The 15,977-nt window shown below is 41.4% G+C and overlaps 1 long non-coding RNA gene across 1 annotated transcript in view; it reads right to left on the bottom strand.

Annotated features, from left to right (window-relative positions):
- Positions 1–5,705: 5,705 nt before the first annotated feature.
- LOC122239601 overlaps positions 5,706–15,977 on the bottom strand; it is a 37,366-nt gene continuing 27,094 nt past the window's right edge. The window contains exons 2-3 of the long non-coding RNA XR_006218836.1: positions 9,967–10,046; positions 5,706–6,385 (exon numbers count right to left, since the gene is read on the bottom strand). This is a non-coding gene — a long non-coding RNA (uncharacterized LOC122239601). The remainder of the gene's footprint in view (positions 6,386–9,966; positions 10,047–15,977) is intronic.

Below are 15,977 nucleotides of genomic sequence, written 5' to 3'. Positions count from 1 at the left end.
CAGTCGGTTGAGCATCTGACTTCGGCTCAGGTCCTGATCTCGCTGTTCACAAATTCGAACCCATCATCAGGCTCTGTGCTGACAGCTCAGAGCCTGGAGCCTGCTTTGGATTCTGTGTCTCCCTCTCTCTCTGCCCCTCCCGTGCTCACTCTCTCTCTCTCTCAAAAATAAACATATTTACAAATTAAAAAAAAAAAGAAAGTAACGTGAGCACCAGAAAAGATTTCTCTTTGCCAGGAACTTGCCTTGTGAATCTGCAAACCTCCTACCCTTAAGGTTTTGTTGGTCTGTTTAAGCAGATTATTTAAACCGTCTGTGTCGGTTAGGGCTTTTTTCATTTGCGAGGGAAAAGCACAAAATGGCTTATTACAAAGTGAATGTATTGGCTTGACTGACTAAAACCACCGACGGCAGAGTTTCAGGCATGACTGGACCCAGGTGTTCAGGAATCTCCCCATCTCTCAGGTTCTCCTCTGCCGTTACAAAACAGGCCCCTTGCAGCCCCGAAACTCCTACCTACCAGTTTTAACAACGCCAGCAGAAAGACGATTCCTCTTGGGCAATGGTTCCAGAAAAAGCTCCAGAACTGGTCCAACTTGGGTCACACACCCGCCCCTGAACCAACCAATGTAGTAAACCAATGTAGTTCCTTCTCTTATTGGCTAGTCTGGGTCACATGTCTACACCTGGAGCCAGGGGGCGGGGTCAGTCCCATTCAATCCACTTAGGTTGAGGGTGGGGGGATGGTGGTCCTCCAAAGGATAGCTGGGGTGTTCCTGCCAGCAGAACATCAGGCGGAGGCCAGGCCTCGCGGAAGCTCCAGATGTCCTAAACACATACAGATTCATTTAGCTATTATTGGACATGAATACCATCATAATGCTAGTAACACTCTTTTCCATCTGTCAAAATCCTACTAGTTTTTCGGGCTCATTTCAAATGTCACCACAAATAAATCTCCCTAATAAGATTAATTTTCCATCAGCACTTTATTTTTTTTTTTCTCTCATGGTTGGGATCATATTTTGCCACGGATTATGTTGAGTTACACACCCATTTGTCTCCACTCTTGTTTGGAAGAAACTTAAGGCAGAGCCGGAGCGAGGCACGCCTCCCATTCATCAGGGAGAGCCTGAGGATGAGGGTTTCTGTCCTGATGTGACCAGGCCTGGGAATGGAAAGAATGCGGGATGGTGAGGAGAGAGATCACGTGGCTCCCTTCCGGAAGAAAACGCATCCACTATGCAAAATTGGATCACAGAAGGCAGGCTGGCTTTTCTTTTTAAATCATCCTGGAATCATCTTTCTTTAATATGTGTGGTGAAACCCAGAGTGAGGCTGAAAACAGATTCAACCCCTAGGATGGCAGTTGACTTGGAAAATTCATGTCCCGAATGAAGTGGAGAGAGGAGAGGGAGGGAGAGAGAGGGAGAGGGAGAGAGCGAGTTGTGAAGTGCCTTTCTCCCTTCAATAAACAAAAATGCAAATACCCCAGATGCCTTTTACACTCTCCCCAGGGCGAGCAGATTATTAATAAGTTTAGAACATTTCCACACTGCTCCTATTTTTTTACAAGCCGTCTGTTTCCTCCCGTGTCGTTGGTGGCTTCGTTCCAGGGACACTCCCCTTGGGGGAGAGGGAACTGACAAACCACGATGTTTCTAGTGGCACCCTTGCTTGAAGGTACCTGCAGATTTCCCTTGAATGTTTCCTGTTCCACTCAACAGGTTTTAATTATGTGAACTAATATTTGCTCACTATTAAACCATGTTTACCCTCGTAAAAGGCAAACTCCAAAGGACTGGGATTAGGCAAGCCCAGAAAAATCTCAACCCTTATGCAAACTGTGCCATTGTTTCATGCCACCTAGCACTTCCTTATTGCTGTCACTCTGGGTGTTCTGCTTTTTGGACATCTATCTCCTGGTCTTATTGACAGCAAAAATCCACACATTTTTTTCTTTTCAACTTCCACTTACCCCTGGTAGAAGTGGGACTAAGTTCCCCTCCTACAGACACCTGATGTTTCTGTGAAGAAATATCCTCTGTGGTTCCCTAAGAAAGATTAACTGTTAATGACCCCGATGGGGCTTCAATGGGGCTTCCCTGTCTCTGGTTTCTTTTCTTAAAATTTTTTAAATGTTTATTTTTATTTTAGAGAGAGGGAGATACAGTGTGAGCGGGGGAGGGGCAGAGAGAGAGGGAGACACAGAATCTGAAGCAGGCTCCAAGCTGTCAGCACAGAGCCCGACACGGGGCTCGAACTTGTGAACCGCAAGATCATGACCTGAGCAGAAGTTGGACGCTTAACCAACTGAGCCACCCAGGAACCCCCCCTCCTGTCTGTGGTTAGAGCTCTGTGGTGTGTTGGGGTGTGGGGGAGATCTTTAGAACTCAGAATACATAAAAATAGAAGCTAGTTCTGTGAGACTTCATTTATTTTAATAGCAAACACAATACATTAGGGAATGTATTGTTTTTGTTGGTTCTTAGAGTCCAATGCCTTCATCTTGAGCTTAGAGTTGCAAGGTCTCTCCCCTCCCCTAAACACACACACCAGGCTGCTCACATCTTGGGAAAAGGGTCAAGAATCAAGTCCACACATCTATCAGCCAGTCAGAAATGGGCCACTTTATCCACAAAGTAGGCTGAAGGAAGACCGTGTAGGCTCCTTCTGTCCACAATAGAGCACAATAGAGCCTGGGTACAAGTTACCAGAAATCTGAACCATGCCAGAAGCTCTTAGCACAGTAGATACCTTAACAAGGCAAAATGCACACCCTTCCTCTTCTCTAAACTAGTTCCGTGACAGTGGCAGAATGAAAGTCTTTGGCTTTCAATACACATCACTCTGATATAAATAACAGCCTCCGATGGCCTGAAACTTGACTTCCTCAAAGCTCAGGTCTTCACTTCCCCCAACGTGTGGCCAAATACACCTGTTCCTCCAAAAATGGCACAGCGAAGTCTCCTAAGTAAATTATCCTCAGATATTTCTGAGGCAAGGTCCTGTACCTAGTGGATCGGTTGTGCACTTATGTGAGATTCTCCATCGCATTTCTCCAAAGACACTAAACTGCAAATCCAGCTACGTGATGCTTGAAATCAAAGCAAATCTGCCACACACTGTGTTCTTTAATCACTGCCTGCCTGTAGGTATGAACAGTTTCGCTGTAAAACATGCCTGTGCGGACAAGCCCGCGTGCACATGCACATACACATACACACACGCAAACATCATGTGTTACAAACAGTAGAAAATTCCTTTAGGACAGGCACCAGCCAAATCCTTAAATTGGAAAACTCAGAATGCAAGCAAAAAGACCTTGGGATTTCAGGCCACTTTTGATTACATTTCTGGAGCGTGCCCAGCAGAGCCATTTCCAAGCAAACGAGCTCAGACAGTTCATAGCTGCACATTCAGTTCGCCAGCCTAAAACCAAGGTCCTTGTCAGGCTAAGGAGGATGTTGCTTCTCTATACCCTAGCTCAAGCTCCAGTCCTGTAACATGTTAGCTAAGTCACAAGTAACTGGACTTCCCAAAAATATTTAAGGAAGAAAGAAAAAGGAGGTACAAGCACACTGAGCATCTGGAAATACAGCCTACCACCAAACGTTTCCATGCTGAGCACCGAACACTGCTAGTTAACAGGCTCTAGAAGCTGGTTCTCATTTCACACAAAGGAAGAGGATCTCCTGTTACGTGACCCTATACCAATCACCCAGCCAGCCAAGAAAATAGTTTTCATCAAGTGGGCAACTTGGCTGGCGAAGTCATGTCTATAACCAGAAGCTGACCCTGGAGATTCGCAGTAAAGTTTGGGCTGGACCTCTGTCTATACTGGGGAGGGGTTCAGAGCACATGATCCATTTTGGAGCATCTACTCAGTCTCGGAGGGGGCCTTAGGAGAAAGAAAAGCAGCCGTGGTTTTCTTGACCCAAGAATCTAAATCCAATGTGCAGTCAGGCTACCTTGAGGATGCCAGAATGGGGTCTTCTTCCTCATTGGACCCTAAGTCCATGAAAACCACCCTTTAACATTCCATAAATACACAATAAATGAACAGTCATTGACCATTTATATGCCTGGCAATGTGGGTGGCAACCATCGACTTAGAACATTTGCTCCATTTAGAATCTAACTCAGGCTTAACTTACAGGAGACTATTCCAAAGTAAAAAAAATAAATTAATGAAATAAATCTTTGACAGTTTCTTAGCTCTTTGATGTTGTCACCTATTCTGAAAAATAAATATTAAAAAATCTAGGCAGCAAATAGTATAACTTTGTTCACTTACAAAGGGTGATTTCAGACTGATTAAAATTTCAGACTGATTAAAAAGCCTATGTAAAAATTAAAATGAGTTTAAGAAAGAAGCACAGAAGAGAATATTTATAATCTTGAGATAGGGAAGGATTTTCTAAGCAAGATATAAAACTCAAAAGCCATAAACAGATTTATAGATTCAACTGCATAAAAATTTTAAACTTTGTGAAATAAAAAGCAATATAAATAAAGACTAAGAGAAAATATTTACAACAGAATAACACAGAATTAACATCCAGTATAAAATAGAATGCATACAAATCAATAACATACAAACCATGCAGTAATTAATGTGAAAGGCATATTAATAGGAAACTTACAAATATAATTGGCCAGGCTGATAGAACATTGTTTGTGACCCCAAAATTTCATTCCTAGATATATACCCAACAGAAATATATGCACATGAATTCTAAAAGATATGCATAGGAATGTTCATAGCGTCATTATTTGCTAATGGCTGAAAGTTGGAAAAAACCCAAATGCCATTGATAAATAACTTGTGGTAAATTCATATAATGGAATATAATAAGCAATCTAAATGAATATATCACAGCTACAGACAAGTACATAAATGGCTCAGATACGTAAATGTCGAATAAAGGAAGCCTGATGAAAGAGTGCATGTTATATGATTTCATTTGTATGAAATCCAAAACCAGGCACAACTAATCTATAGGGGTTAGCTATCTGGATAGTGATTACTTTTGAGGTGGTGGGAAAAGGTCTGATAACATTCTATTTCTTGACTCGGGTGGGGGATACAAGAAGAGTTCACCTTGTGTTTGTTAACTCATTCAGCAGTGCACTTATGACCTGTGTACCTTTTCTGTAATTTTACACTTCAAGAAAAAAGTTCAAAAAAAAACTCCCAAAAAACAAAAACAAATGGTCAATAGGCATGTGAAAAGTTGCATAACCTAACTGGTAAACCAGAGAAAGGCAATTTTAAATGACCTTGCTTTTTCTGCTGGCAATTTTTTAAAAAATTGGTAACGTCCAGTGTTGATGAGTATCATGGTAGCTATATAAATTACAACAGAATTTTCAGAGAGCATTACCAAAAACTGAAATGTGCATGCCCTTTGGCCCAGAAATTCCACTTCCAGGAATACATCCTTCAGAGGCATTTACACATAAGCACACAGATTTTTGTACAGGAATGTTTGTTGTAATATTGTTTGTAATGGTGAAAACCAGTAAACCACCTAGGTGTTCTACAGTAGGTAAAGAAATAGTAATGCAGCTATATAGTCTGGAAGCAATGTAGCCGTTAAAAGATAACAGGGAAGCCTAAATGTACTAACACGGAAAGATCTCCCAGGAACGTTGCTAGATTTTAAAAAGTAAGTCACAGAACAGGACACGTTAGATGATCTTGTTTATGTACAAATGACTTGAATGTAAACAAAAAATTTTAAACATGAAAACAAAACAGATCTGATGTGGTCCGTTTATCTAAATATCTTACAAATCCTGCCACAAAATGAACTTCTCCCTTGAGATAGGATGCACTGCATGAGAATTTTCTGGAATTGTCTCTGCATCCTTAGACCCTGAAAGGACTGCAGCACAACAGGAAAGAACTGTTTCTTGTCCCACAGCCTCCTAGAAAAGACTCAGCATCTCAGAAATGTCAGCTCCCACACAGGCCTGAGCAAGGGCACATGGAGTCTCTCCAGCACTTTTCAATAACTAACTAATCTGCCTAAAGGGCGGGGCAGGCGTGGCTCCCACAGACCTGGCACTCCCTGCTGCCAGCTGCCCTCCTCTGGAATGCAAAGGCATCCTCTAGAAATGAATGTTCCTCAGCCCCAGTCCTACCTCAGCCCCCAAACTCAGGAAGGCGAGGAGGACCTTCAAGGCACCACCCGGGACAGGACAACTTCCCCTGACAGTATGTTCTCCAGGAAGAGTGACACCGTTCTCTGCTCTCCTGGCCCCACCTCTACCTACCTACCTCCTCCCTCATCTGAGGAAGAGCATTGCAACGGTCAGCAGGAGAAAGAACATCTTAATACCGTCAATTTCAACTCAGCCATTTTTTTATTCAAGGATCCTATGAACAACAGGAAAAGTATTTGTACAACACTCTCTTATTGTACAAATAAGTTAATACCAGGAGCAGTCTCCGTTACAATATTTTCAAAATGGTTGCAAAGGTTCCCAGACTTTGGAATTTAATGAGCCATTAAAAATTTCCAGAAATTTTGAGAAGACTAACTCAGGATTTTTTTTTTTTTTTTTAAGTAGGCTCCAGGCTCAACCTGGGGCTTGAAGTCAGGAGTCTCAAGCTCTACTGACTGAGCCATCCAAGTACCCCTGGATTATTCATTTTTATTTTGCCAAGTATAGGCATTTAAAAAATAACCTGAACTATGGGGCGCCTGGGTGGCTCAGTCGGTTGAGCGTCCGACTTCGGCTCAGGTCATGATCTCACAGGACATGAGTTTGAGCCCTGTGTCGGGCTCTGTGCTGACAGCTCAGAACCTGGAGCCTGCTTTGGATTCTGTGTCTCCCTCTCTATCTGCCCCTAATCCACTTGCATTCTGTCTCTGTCTCTCTCAAAAATAAATAAACATTAAAAAAAATAATAACCTGAACTATTGTTACCATCATTTCAGAAATGAGTAGACACCCTAACACAATGTGGTCATGGCAATGTCAGATTTCAAAACAGCACTTTAAAGGTAATACACTTAGATTTACGAATAATACACACATATTTCAAATAGATTGGTGAACATTTCTTCACAGACTGGCACCAGTCCCCTTGGAAAGAACAGGCAGATATTAAATCATAAATTTCTAAGCCTGGCTATGCCTGTGAAATATAGGAGGGCATTAAAAAAAAAAATCCAGATTCTAGGTTCCCAATTCATATTTACTATATCAGCCTCTCAGCCTCTTTAACAGTAGGGCCCTGGTATGTGTATTATTATTATTTTTTTTACTGTGGCATAGTATAATATTTCTGATTTTAACCATTTTTAAGCATATAATTCAGTAGCATTAAGTACATTCACAATCATGAGCCATCATCATCACCATCCATTTCTGGAACTTTTTCATCACCCCAGACAGAGTCTTTGTACCCATTAACAAATAACTCCCCATTTTCCCTCCCTACCCCCAGCTTCCAGTAACCTCTATGCTACTTTCTAGGGACCTCATAAAAATAGAATCATCAATATTTGCCCTTTTGTGTTTGGCTCATTTCACTCAGTGTAATGTTTTCAAGATTCATACATGCTATAATACGTATTGGATTTTATTCCTTCTATGGCTAAATAATATTCCATTGTATGTATATACCACATTTTGTTTATCCATTCATCTGTTGGTGGACAGTTGGGTTGTTTCTACCTTTGGGTGTTATGAATGATGCTGCTATGAACACTTGTGTACAAATATCAGTTTCAGTGCCTGCTTTCAATTCTTTTGGGTGAAATTGCTGGATCATATGGTAATTCTATATTTAGCTTTTTGAGGAAACACCAAACACCAAGCTATTGTGTTTACCACAACAGCTGTACCATTTTACATTCCCACCAGCAATTCACAAGAGTTTCAGTATCTCCACCTCTTCACTAATACTTGTTATTTTCTGTCTGGCACTGGGTGAGGTTGGGGGTTGTTTGGTTGGTTTTTTGGTTTTGGGGATAGCCATCTTAAGGGTTGTGAAGCGATACTGCGTTGTGGTTTCGAATTGTGTTTCCCTAACAACTAACGATGTCGAGCATCTTTTCATGTGCTTATTGCCTATACGTATATCTTCTTTGGAGAAATGTCTACTCAAGTCCATTGTCCACTTTTTAATTAGGTTGTCTTGGTTGTTGAGATATAGGAGTTTTTAATGTACTCTGGATATTTATCCCTTGTCAGATATATGATTTGCAAATATTTTCTCCCATTCTGTGGATGGTCTTCTCACTCTCTCAATAGTGTCTTTCCGTGAACTGAAGTTTTTAATTTTGTTGAAACCCAGTTATTTTTTTTTCTTTTCTTTCCTGTACTTTTGGTGTCATGTGTAAGAAATCACTATCAAATCCAATGTCATGAAGATTTTCTATGCTTTCTTCTTCAGGTTTTTTAGTTTGGCTCCTAGGTTTATGTCTTTGATCCATTTTGAGTTAATTTTTATATACGGTATAAGGTAAAGGTCAAATTTCATTCTTTTGCATGTGGATGTCCAGTTTTCCTAGCATCATTTGTTGAAAAGATTGTCCTTTCCCCCACTGAATGGTCTTGGCGCCTTGTCAAAAATCATTTGACCATATATGCAAGGATTTGCTTTTCAGCTCTCTCCTCTATTCCATCAGTCTATATTGTCTGTCTTTATGCCAGTACCATGCTGCTTTGATTACTATAGCTTCAGAGTCAGCTTTGGAATCAGGAAGTATCAGACTTGCAAATCTGTTTATTTTTTGCAAGACTTTTTTGACTTTTGAGAGTCCTTTGAGATTCCATATGAATTTTAGAATGGGTTTTTCTATTCTGAAAAAAAAAGTGCTATTGGGATAGAGATTGCATGGACTATGTAGAGCAATTTGGGTAGTATTTTCATCTTAAGAACATTAAGCCTTCCAATACATGAGTGCAGGATGTCTTTTCATTTATTTATGTCTTCTTTAATTTATTTCAGCAATGATTTATAATTTTCAGTGTATGAGTCGTTAGCCTCTTTGGTTAGAAATTTATTCCTAAGTATTTTATTCTTTTTGATACCATGGTAAATGGAATTATTGTCTTACTTTCCACTTTAGAGTTTTCATTGCTAGTGTATAGAAATGTAACAGGTTTAATGGGACACCTGGGTGGCTCAGTTGGTTGAGCTTCTGACTTTGGCTTAGGTCATGATCTCATGGTTCATGTGTTCGGGCCCCATGTCAGGCTCTGTGCTGACAGCTCAGAGCCTGGAGCCTGCTTCAGATTCTGTGTCTCTCTCTCTGCCTTTCTCCCACTTGTCCTCTGTCCTTCTCGCTCAAAAAGAAATACACATTTTTAAAAAAAGTTTTTAAATCTTAAAAAAAAAAGCAATGTAACTGGTTTTAAAAAAGGAAATATAGCTTCTACATTTTAAAAAGATTATAATCCTTTTAATATGTTGCTGAATTTGATTTGCTAATATTTTGTTGAAGACTCTGAATCTGTATTCATAACGGACCTTGTTCTGTAGTTGTCTTTCCTTATGGTGTCTTTTTATGGCTTTGGTATTAGGGTAATGTTGGCCTATAGAATGAACTAGGAAATGTCCCCTCCTCTTCAATTTTTGGGAAGAATTTGAGAAGAATTAGTGTTAATTATTCTTTAAATTTTTGGTAGAATGCACCACTAAAGCCACCTGGCCCTAGAATGTGTATTTCTAAGCCAACTTCTCTCCCTGCCCCCTTCTCCATGATATACAGTTGCATTTGGGACCAACTACTCAAAATACCTAATTTGAACACCTTTGGGTATTACTCTTGATAAAGTAGTAACATCAGGCTTTAAAAAGGGAGGGATGTAACCAAGCTAGGTAGCTCCAGAAGCACCTGCAGGAGGGAGACAGGACGCAGGGTGAGTGAAAGACTGAGTATGAGGAGAGAGTCCACAGCCTGGAGAGGAACCCCAGCTGCCCGGTGTCCACCTCCACCTTACCGCACAGCTTCTCTTCAGCCAGTGACTCCCCACACTCGCGCCAAGCCTGCGGCCACTAGAATCCTGAGCAAGTCCTTAGTCTGAAAGAGGGTGAAAGGAGGAGGTGTTATGTGCAAAATGTGACTCATGGGAGACAGACAGCCAGGGGTCAGGTCCCTCTCCGAGCTCTAATGGACCCAGCAGATGGTGCCAACAGGAAAGAGGAAGCTTCTTGACACAAGCTGATTAACGTGAGGTTATTCTCACTGAACCATTTTCTTAGTCTACTCGTGCACAAAGATCACGGACAATGGAAATGTGTCATAAAACTTGTAACTAGACAGAAAAGCAATTTTCCATAGGTTCCTTTGCCTTTTAAACTCAGTCTCTTCCCTCCCTGCCCCCATTTTTCCTCAGGCTCTCGTCTCTGTTTCCAGTAAAAACTTGCTTGGCCACTTGCACAGAAAGAGGAATTAATTTAATATTGGAATACTCAACTGACTGGTCCTCCTTGGGAACCAGTAGCCAAGCAGATATCCAAGAGAGAACAAGGGAAGGAGCAAGGTGGCCCGAAGCCCGGACGAGAAGTTCCTCAACCATCCTGCAACACCCTGGACGTGCACAGAGAACGATATCCTCTCTCCTGGTGACTCACGGCCTCCCACACCCAGCAGAGTGTAGAAACACTTGACTGAAACCTGAATAAAATAGGAAGAACAAGTCAAGCAGGTAAAACATTCCCCTGCTGTCAATTTAATAAAATGCTCAACACTCCTTCAAGATGGAAGGAAGACAGTAGGGGGGGCAGGGAGGGAGGTGGCTAGCAACACAAAGCTTTTACATAATCCCACAGAAACTAGGAATCTGCAATAAGGCAGACATCTTGGAGATTTTTAGTACCACAAATATTTCCGTCTGTAAACATGAAAGCGCCCGGAAGCTCTGAACAGAGATTTTGTTTCTTTTGTATTAAGGGGAGGGGCATTTCTATAGAGCTCTGGACCTTGAATAGATGATAGAAGACAATTTGGAAGGTCTGAGTTACTTACCTCTTCAAAATCCAAGATGTAGGTAAAGAAGCATGCACACTGTTCCCATGTCTATTCCCCCCTCCCCTTCCACCTTCCACCCCTGAACTGGAGAAGAGGAAGTGATAATAGCATCCCAGCAGATCAGAACTGGCTCAGAGACGAAAGGCCTAAAGGAGATTGTAACATTAGTAAGAAAGGCTATGATTAAAAATCTAAATGGTGGAGGTACCTGGCTGGCTCAGTCGATTAAGCATCTGACTTTAGCTCAGGTCATGATCTCACAGTTCGTGAGTTCGTGCCCTGTGTCAGGCTCTGTGCTGACAGCTCAGAGCCTGGAGACTGCTTCAGATTCTGTGTCGCCCTCTCCCTCTGCCCCTTCCCTGCTTGTACTCTCTCTCTCTCAAAAATAAATAATAAACATTTAAAAAAATCTAAATTGTAATACCCACTGTTCAAATACACCAAAACCTTGGTTTGTGAGCATAATTCACTCTGGAAACATGCTTATAATCTAAAGCACTTGTATATCAAAGCGAATTTCCCATAAGAAATAATGGAAGCTCAGATGATTTGTTCCACAACCCCAAAATATTCATATAAAAATGATTATAATATTATAATATAATACAAAATAATAAAGAATGTACAAAATATAAAGAAAAGAAAGAAATTAACCTGCACTTACCTTTGAAAACTTGCGTGGCTGGTGTGAGGGAGACAAGCGATAGGGGGGTTATTGTATAGGACAACTTTCACTATCAGTAACGGAACCACTGCTCTCTATTGGCTCAATGGAATCTTTTTCTTTTCGTTCAGCTTTAACAAGGAACCTATCCAATGACCTAGAATGAAGCAAATCTTTTCCTAAGCTTACTCTTGTATGGAAAAGCAAAGGACTATCTGTAGGTGTTTTGAAGTAACAAAAAATACGCTAGTGCCCATTGTGGGCACCTTCCAACATTCTGAAAATCACTGATTACTGCCAAACACTGCAGCCTGAGACTGAGCATTTGAGCTCAGACGATCACCCACAATCCTGCAACAAGAGAGACAGAAAGACAGAGAGAGAGGGAAGAATCACTCGCTCAGTTGTGATCACGTGATATTCAACATCACATACTACTCATATTGCAAGACTACGCTCACTTATCAAGTTAAAATTTATTAGAAATGTTTGCTCATTTTGCGGAACACTCGCAGAACAACTTACTTGCAATCCAAGGTTTTACTGTATTCTAAGCCATGGTTACATCAAACACATCATTTCTCAAGACAGAGATGGGCTGGTGAAAAACCATATTGGTCTGCAAAGGTGTGAATTTACCCACAAGGCTGGTGCAGCCCAAGCTCTGATCTTGATGACTGCAGGGTTTCCTCTGCCTCTTCATATAAATAGAAAATGTCCCAAATAAGCTTGCACTAGGTCATTGCATCATTATTGTGATGGTTATTATCAATAAACACTAATGAGGCATCCACTAGGCCAGCACTGACCTGACCAGACCTATTTCAACTTCCCTGAACCACTACTTGGATGGCGAACATATCCAAGAACATTGCTTCATCACTGTTCTGGAATTACACCCTTTGAAATTTCTGTATAGGTATGTGTTGCTTTTGACACACACTTTCATTTGTAAGTAGGCACTAAAATAGAGGCTTATAATTAGCTCTCTGGGGAGGCAAATGTGTGGTAGAGTAGAATTCTGCAGAAGTCAAGGCAGGTATTGGAGAAACACTGCATAAAAGATGCTTGATACAAAGGGGTTGCAAAGTGTGGGCAATACCACTGAAGTCGGGGAAGCAAAGGGAGTCCTGTGAGGGCAGACCTTTCTAGTTATAATTTCCATACGGATTAGTATGTGGTTCCGTAAGCATACTTGCAATTCTTCTGATACCGTTCAATCCTGGAAACCTGTAGTGAGCTAGAGTATAAGATACATGATCCTGGACACATCGTAGCTCTGTAAGGGCAGCATTATGCCTAATCAAGTCTGTGTCTCCAGCCCTGGGGTCAGGTAACTGAGCTCTCAATTCATGTTCCTTGAATCACATCCTTCCAGACCTCCAGATTTGTTGCCTTTTTTTTTTTTTTTTTTTTTTTTGAGAGAGAGAAAGGGGGCACAAGTGAGCAAGGGGCAGAGAGAGAGAAAGAAAGAAAAGAATCCCAGGAAGGTCAGAGTGAGAGCGAGAGAGAGAGAGAGAGAGAAGCAGGCTCACCAGATGTGGGGCTCGTGCTCACCTGAGTTGGGGCTTGAGCTCACGAACCGTTGAGATCATGACCTGAGCCGAAGTCAGATGCTTAACGACTGAGCCACCCAGGCGCCCCCCATTTGTTACTTTCTTAATCTTTTGATATCTAAATCTAAGACTAGTGATCAAATTTAAGCCCTTATGTCTTTAAATGTCAAGCACTCTACTACTGTACTTAGAACCATCCTTGATACGGAAGGAGTGGATGCTTCTTGACTTCTGCTGTGTCCTTATCTGAGCTTGGCTTACCTCCCATGGAGTTCTGGCTGCCTTATTTTCAAAACATTCCTGCTTTCCCCGAGAACTCAGAGAGGAGACATTCAGCACCAGAATTTAGGCACTGGACCCTGCCACTGTCCACCCTTTGCAACTTTTCTCCTCACTTTGCACAACTTTTTTATTACCCTCCTTCCTACATTTGGAGACTGTCTCTCTCCAGTTTAATTCAGATGGACCTAATTGACCATTTTCTCTTCTCAGATTATTAAAATAGAAGTTACAATGAAGTTGAGTCTTGGTTAAGCTTTAAGCTTTTTCCCACCCCATTGACAATCTACAGTGGTCTAGGTGATGAATATGGATGTGCCTGCAGTGTAGCTAAGGATTGCACCAGAAAATAATGCGCTCTCCAGGAGTGTTTCTTCTTCCCCCCCAAATACGTAGCTGCGTTTGCACCAGGAATGGAGAAGGGTTTTCAGGCTACAAATCTGATGGGGTGATGTTCAGCAAAGCTGTATGTCGAGCAAACTAACAATTCTAACCAGTGTCCCTTACACCCCATTTCTTCATAGTGAGACACACCCTACACAAATTTTAATAGCTGCATTTGGGATGATTACACAGTGCTTCATCCTGCCTCCTATAGTGATATGATTTTGGAGTTTGAGTGCAGTATTTTATTCCCCGCAGAACCCAGGAGCATAAGGGAGCATCCATATGATTCCCAAATTTCAAGCAAGTGACAGTTTGTCTGGCTCTATTCTCTTTTGTAAAATGAGTAAATAAACTAGTAAGTATAGAATACTCCAAAATAAAACTCAAGAGAAGCTAAAACCTGCTCAGAGGATTTTTAACATGCAGACAAACAAATCAAAGGGATTTGTATACTTTTTAATCAAGCCCAGAACTGGATCGGCAAGAAGGGGTTAGGAAGTTTTGACAACAGCTTTGCCCGGCAGGAGACACCCTCCAGAAGTCACCTGCCATAAATGTTCTCTAGTGTTACTCATTTTCTTTATTTTTTTTAAATGTAATATTTATTTATTTGTGAGAGATAGAGAAAACTCAAGTGGGGGACGGGCAGAGAGAGGAAGACAGAGGATCTGAAGCAGACTCCACGCTAACTCCAGAGAGCCCGATGCAGGGCTCGAACTCATGGAACTGTGAGATCATGACCTAAGCTGAAGTTGGATACTTAACTGACTGAGCCACCCAGGTGCCTCTCATTTCATTTATATTGTCTTCAAGACTCCCACCCTGAAGAGAGCTCTCAAAGATTGCTGCATTCATCATTGATCCCATCCCCTAAAACAGTCACATTTCTAGTAGTTCAGTGGCAGTAGACAAAATTCTCACGCCCCTCCTGTCATTTCCAGAAGTAGTGCTAGAGAAAATATAACCAACCAGGCATGACATTACTAAACTGAGGTGGATGCACCCACAGGTGAGGAGGATTTCACAGCCGGGTGTAGGAGGTGACGAGCCGACTTCCCAGTTTGTAGCGAAGCATAAATCACAGAAGGGTTTTATTTCAGAAACTCCCAGCTTGTAACCAAAGAGCTGATAATTATGTCAATGAATATTCTACCTTCCCTTTATTACAGTGATCTGTTGGCTTACAAAACTAAAATCTCTAGGATTTCTTCCCAGAGGCCATAGATTTCCACAAAATGTGAAGAGTTTCGCCAAAAAGAGAACACGGGGTTGAATAAAGCATTTTATTTTCATAACGTTTTTATTCATATGTGTTCATTCATCATCTTTATGTGAGATAGGTTATTCAGTTAATTATTTTTGTAAAATTAAAATGCAAAATTAACGCAAAACTACAAATTGTGGTAAAAGCAGCTGGTGATGATGGTAAATTTCAGGACACTAAAAAAGTCTCTTTTTATTCCCTTTGCCTAAAATGGTTGGCTAACCATTATCAAGCACCCTTATGTGCCAAATAAACACCATGCTAGATGCTTTGGGGATACAAGAAGGCAACATAAAACTGGCCTGTGCTCTCAAGGCATTTTTTTGGTTTCAGGGGAAAAAACAGTGATAAATAGATGTAGATATAAAAATTATAAAAATCAACAGTTCTAGGACACGAGTAGTGTAATGGTCAAGAGTACAGACCTGCAAGGGCATCTGGGTGGCTCAGATAGTTAAGTGTACAACCTGGGCTCAGGTCATGATTTCACGGCTCGTGGGTTTGAGCCCCGAGTCGGGCTCTGTGCTGACGGCTCGGGGCCTATAGCCTACTTCGGATTCTGTGTCTCCCTCTCTCTCTGTCCCTCCCCCACTCACGTTCTGTGTCTCTCTTTCTCTCTTAAAAATAAACATTAAAAAAAAGAAAAAAGGAGTACAGACTTGCAGCCAGATTGCCTTGGTTTGAATCCCAGCTCTGCCATTCAAGGCCAGGATTAGAGTGAGGCACTCACCTGGGGCACAGAGGATGCCAAAAAAACCCCCTCAGTAATAAAGATAAATAATATTTTAATGCAATAATTTAAAAATTCATGATGCACAAAATAGCAGAAG

The sequence above is a fragment of the Panthera tigris genome, chromosome B3, assembly GCF_018350195.1.
Source record: "Panthera tigris isolate Pti1 chromosome B3, P.tigris_Pti1_mat1.1, whole genome shotgun sequence".
NCBI lineage: Eukaryota > Metazoa > Chordata > Mammalia > Carnivora > Felidae > Panthera > Panthera tigris.
Note: the sequence above shows the minus strand (reverse complement) of the source record. Positions and strands in the feature narration are given on the sequence as shown.